The following is a 6,331-nucleotide window of genomic DNA, read 5'->3' as shown; positions in this document are numbered from 1 at the left end:
GCGGCTGAATAAATTATCCTTCTTGTATACGTGCGTGAGTGTGCGTTGCTGTAGTCTTCGGAGAATGATAAGGAGACAAGCGCGGGGACGGATCTGAGAGTGTGCGTCTTTGTGTGGAGGCATTTCTGTGCGGAACGCCGTTGTGCAGACCTCTGGGTTCAAGAAATGCAATCAGCGCGTCGAGATCTGAGGCAGACGGGCTAAACAGACCCTTGAACCGACCCGGGCCTAGCAAAAGAAACCCATTATGACCTGAAACAATGATTAGTTTTTTGTTTAGAGCTGAAACAATTAGTCGAGTAATTGATTATCTGATTGTCAAAGAATGAATCGTGTTCGGCTCAATAAAACAAATCTGAACACGTCAAGTTTGGCTTTGGAATAAAAGGCACTAGTTGATATTTAATATGCAAAATGATTCATCAAAAAAAAAAAAAGAAAGGCTGCTTATTAATGAATAAAATGAAATGAATCATTAGTTGAAGTCCTCAATTTGTTGTAATAATAAACACCTCACTAACAATGTGCCTATTGAAGCTAACATGATTAGTTCAATTCATTCGTAAACCAATAGACTTTAAGCTGCAAAATCTAACGAAATAAATTAATTGTTTTACTACTTTTTAACCTATAGTCTTCTAACAATATTATCTGTGTTTGGCCGGATACAGCATTAATGTACAATAACACTTCACAGCAGTGTAATCTGCCTGTACTCGTAGAATCTAGGGTTGCAATATGTAACCAACATTAACTGTGCAGGGTAGCAGCGGTATTACACCTGCATGCTAGTACGCCAGTACTTGAGTAAACCTAAAAGAGCAGCCTGCATGCTAATAGCATGTAGCATGATGCTACTAGCAGCTCTGGGAAGGTCAGAGTAGGAGCTATTAGTGACACTTGACCAGAAAAGTGAGTTCCTATGAGCCACAGAATGAAGATGACCTTAACGTCTTACAGCTTTGAAAATATTGCTCAGTTGACAATAGACGGTTTAAAGACAAAATATGAATTTATTTTTTTTAAAATTTCATATATGTGCTTTGACGCTGAAGTGCTGCTGAGCTCAGATGTGTTTTGCTAGTCGCAGCTAAAGTAGCCACGAGCCTCTAGCCTCAAACGGACGTCTGGGGCAGCTCGAGCTATTTGAGGATATTTTCTAAACTATTTAAGTGTCAGGTCTGCCTTTTAGTTTACACTCAAGTAAATATTTCTTTTGTTTTCAGCTCCTCTATTTATGCAACTTACACATAAACTACAGTAACCAGACGTTTCCCTTTAATCAGTCAAATATTTGGCATATTAATCTAATTCATCTTAGCAGTAAATCCCAAAATGTTGTAAGACATTATTACAATGTAAAATAATAATAAGTTATTAAAAATTTAGTTTTTAGTTACAACTAAATAACGACTGAAGAAATTAAATTTAAAAATTCCTCGTGTTTGTGTGGTGAACTTACAAAACTCTGTCTTCATCTTTCTGATTAAATAACTCAAATTATATCTGACACTCAAGTAACAGAAGATATCCTAAAATATTGCCAGTTGGCCCGGACGATTTTTGCACCACCCAATTAAAAATAAAATAATAATAATAAAATAATAATCACGTTAAATGGCCTGGCTCCAAAGGCGTGGACAGAGACGCCCTCTGGAACAGGAAAGCAGGGCGGATAAGTTTTGACAATTAACCCGGATCACAACAGTGCGAGGTGGCGGCGGTGGTGGTCTCCACGGCAACAGTGTGTTTCAGTCACATCAGAGGATGAAGAGAGATCTGGCTCCATCTGCGGATGAGCTCGGGGTGGTTGGGTACGGTGGGGATCTCTGGGTGGGATCTGTGTTTTCACAGGAACTTGACCCCCAGACACACACACACACACACACACACACACACACACACACACACACACACACACACACACACACACTGAAAGGGCCCTGGTTGCCATGTGTTTTGACTGACACATCTTTGACGCTCTGTGTGCAGCCAAGTTTAGCTCTCCTCAGTGTGTGTATGTGTGGAGGAATATTTCCTGGCTTTTGAACTCCTCCTGATTGACACAAATGGGTTCGGGGCAGCCCCCCTATAGGTCAAAATGTAAAGTGTGTATGCGTGTTTGTGTGTGTGTGTTGGTATGACAGCTCCTGCTCTGGCCCCCTACCCCACCCCTGCGGCTCATATTGAGGGTAATTTTAATGCCCCAACATGTTTAGGAAGAGCCAGTGACACTGCATTGTTCCCCCCACAATGGAGGGCAGACCGAGGGAGCTGGAGGTCGGAGGGAGGGGGCGCTGGACAAAAGGAAGAGCGGGCGCTCACCGCTCGTCTCTTTTCACCGCCGTGTCTAGACGCCGATGTTCCATGCAGGGTGGAAAAGGAAAAGGGACGGAAAGAGAAGGGGAAAGGTAGAAAGAAAGGATGTGGAGGGGTGGGAGGCGGTCGTCCTTTACTGGTAGACGGTCTTGATGGAACAGCAGAGGGTTGTAGAAAGCCAAAAAGGTCAAAGCTAATCCTATCTGTGACAATGTGAAGAGGATGATTAGAGGAAATGAAAAAAGAACTGTAATAATGCTGCCTTCAAAGACAGTTGGAAAATTGTAAATTAAACCACCATAGAAAGTTAATTATATTTTCTAACTCAATTCCTATTATCATCAAAAGAAAAGGAGATAAAAGTAATATATTACTAATATATTATTAACCTACTGAGAAATATTTTCAGTTGTTTTCTTGATGAGCGTTAGACACTTTAAAAATGATTTTTATTTGTTTACACTATTATTTTAAAGCCAGCTAGCTTAGGTTCCCTTTTCACTGCTAAGCTAAGCTAAGCTAATGTCTCCTGCCTTTACGTGCAGTGTAAAAACAAATGTTACAACTCCCACCTAATTCCCAACCAAAATCCCTTCCCAAGCCCACATTACAACCGTAAGACTATAAATTGCGTAGAGCATTTGAATGCAACACGAACACCTCCGTCTTTATGATTTATAAATGAAACCACTACAACATCCTTATTGTAAATGTTGCTTCTTCTCACTACTCTGCAATCAATAGGTTCAGCTTTTATTGCACCTTTAATTCTACTTATACAGTAGAATTCATTAAAAGGCCTCAAACGTGACGTCACGCGTGTCTCGACTTGGACTTAGGGAAAGCAAGCGAAAGAGACAGGGAGGATAAGACAATAAGGCCGGGGCAGACATAAACACATAGGCATGTGTCTAGGGTAGATGCAGCATACTTACTGTAAATGTGTATGTGTGTGTGTGTGTTTTGGTGGATGCTCGTTGGCAGGTGGCAGCAGTTTCCGGGAGGGGCGGAGGGACCCCCCAGCCTTCACCGAATCCTTATTTTAGCCCTGTACTAACTAGTCCGGCACAATAAACCTTTCACCCCGAGGGCCGTAAATCGCCAAACAACTGGTGTGGTTGGCCCTGCCACCCACTGTGACACGCCAGCAGGCGGGCGTAAAATGGGCATGTCAAATGCCATCAGAGAGGAAACTCTAGAGGCCCGCCGGCTGTGTCTTTCCCTCCTGCAGGAGCGGAGATGGAGGAGCAGGGAGGAACGAGCAGCGAGCGCCCACAGAGGCCTCCTCGGAGAGAGGACGCAGATTTAGCTGTTTAGCTGTTGACTGGTAGAGATATGGCAATAATTATTACAACATGCTGCATTGAAAGTTCAATATTATATATGAGAAGGAAACAAATACCTCTTAGCTTTGAACAGATGAAGGGTAAATGCAGAGAGAGGGAGACAATCAGCGTTTTTAATTCTAACAAAACCTAAAAATCCTACTATTGTGATGTGTCACAGTTCTCATCACTTGCATTTGATAACTCGTTTCTTAAACACGATTACTACAGCTCTCTTTGAATCCGTTCCTCATGCATCCATCTATATTCTCTAGAATCGTGGAGCAGCAGCAAGCAGTGGTAAATAAATAAATGACTTTTGAGATCCTATTTGTGGAGAAGTTGCAGACAAAGACGATGAATTGTCGCACTGTCGCGAGTCTGCAGCTCCTCCTTTTAGTTTTAAGAGTTTAAAAGATTATCAGTGTGTCGTAGCTGTCATAGCTTAAATTAGAAACAAAAATAGAAACTAAAAATAATCTAATAAAAGCTCACAGCCTTGGGGAATAATCGATATGCAACAAAAATGTTAATATTCTGTGAAAGAAAACAGCGATACATCTTTAAACGAATACACCTAAATTCATCTGAAAACGACTTTGCGTCTGAATATTTTGGCAGTTTTTTACTCCAAAAAATAAAGCATGTACCGTTATTTACTAAAGTTAGACAGGTACAGTTCACTTTGTGATTTTAAATTTCCCACCACATCTTTTTCTTTCTCCCTGGCAGCTCCCCTCCTCCTTTCTGTTTTCCTGCTGTCATGCCTGCTGATGAGCTGAAGCTCTACCTCACCCCTCTCCCCCTCTCATACTCTCTCCTACTCTCTCTCTCTCTCTCTCCTCTTCTCTGTCAGCCTGGCCCCTAATTTCCATACGAAAGTGTATATGGGGGCCCTGCGGTCCCCAGAGCGCGCCGACAGACCGTGGGCCGCCCCCATTCAGCTCTCATTTCCTCTCCGACTGCGAGCCCTCGCCCGAATCAATCACGCTTTTTGCTCCGGCAGCACCGTCCGCCGCCGCCGTCCGACCTTCACCGCCCGGAAATCCACCTTTTTATATTTGTGTCGTCACCCACCACTCACAAAAAAAATAAAAAAAGGAAACCCGCACAAGCCAAGCCACCTCACACACTCTCTCTGTCGCCATCTGTCAATAAATGGGACAGCACTTAGAGAACTGATTCACCTAATTAGCAATCAATTAGCTTGTTACCACCAGCAGTAATTACCTTTTATAGAGCCAGAGAGGAGTGCAGCTGCTGCCACTAATAAAACCTGGACCCTCCTCCCCGGCCCTCCACGGCTAACAAGCCCTGTCTGAGAGAGAGTTATAGGCCGAGGGGAGCAGCCTGTGTGTGTGTGTGTGTGTGTGAGGGGAGAAAGTGTGTGTCTCAGGCAGGGGGCCCCGGCAGAGCAAACACAGTCCCCAAGGGGCCTCTCTCTTCTCCCTTTCTAACGGGTTTAAATCCTCTTTTAATGAATATAGGGTCAAGCTAAATGGGAAATCCATCATGGCAATAAAAGCAGGAGGCTTCAGCGAGGGTGGTTTTCAAACGGGAATGGGCTGACTTTCGCCGGTGTGGGACGACGCTGTGGATTTTCTGTCTTTGTCTTAGCCGTGCTAGTGGGTTTGAGTGGCAAATTTTGGACTTTGTATCATCAGGTAATGTTATACGTGTGTTCATGATCAAATGCCTGCAAAACTACCACTCCCATCAGCCCCTGCACTCTGTGTTTTGCCTCTACTTAGCATTTGTTAGCATGCTATTGCATTAAAGAAAGATTTCATTAATTCACTTGCACAGTTATGTTAGCATTTAGCTTAACGCGCTGCTGTGATGAAACACATTAAATCCTTGCTTTTCCTTTTTTCAAAATAAAAGCACAAAATCTAATAAACATATTTTAAATCTGACACCAACGCCGAAAAATTAAATGCTATTTAGATTTAGCTAATTAGCCCAATTCAACATTATATACTCATTTACAATGACAGGTTAATTATGCAGAACGGACCCTTCCCAGCTTTTATATAATTACATTTTTTTTTGTTTTACATTATTGGCTTGTTATTGTTGTGGTCTTAACATTGAGGCAGCTTTGTGATTTAGCTAGTCATGGTGCTCAGTCATTTAATTCCGTCATGGATTTATTTGCTAATTGTTTTCCGGATAAATTGTTTTTTGCAGAGGCCTTGCAAAAAAAAAAAAAAAAAAAAAAAAACTGCTCGTGCTTTGCTCGTTTCCTCGAGTCCTTAAGCAACCAAGACACCTTTTTATTTGAAATTCATCTCTTCTAATCCACCGTGCTTTGCTTTCTCCTCCCTGTGACTATCCAGGCTTTGACTATTTATTAAACGCAAACTTTGAATCCTTTAATCCTAAATGCACCGCTTGATCCCCTGAAGCAGTGAGAAAATAAATCAGCACACGTTTTTTTTTTCTTTTTTATTCCTTTCCTCTTTTATCCCGCTGCACAGGGGGGGCTCACAGATACCTATTCGGAGCCCCCCCTGTTTGCTTGTAGCAGCATGTGGGCCAACAATGGCCCCAAGTGGCAACCAAGGTTAATCCTATATGTCGCCATTATGCAGGGTCAAGCTGCCTCGCCATATATTTAGTGTGTCATTAATTTCCAACCTGCTACTGCTGCGGCAAGAGCAAGCTGCCTCTGCTCAGGTCCCACA

The sequence above is a fragment of the Chelon labrosus genome (genome assembly GCF_963514085.1).
Source record: "Chelon labrosus genome assembly, chromosome: 24".
Taxonomy (NCBI): Eukaryota; Metazoa; Chordata; class Actinopteri; order Mugiliformes; family Mugilidae; genus Chelon; species Chelon labrosus.
The sequence above is the reverse complement of the archived record's forward strand: the minus strand, read 5'-3'. Positions refer to the sequence as shown.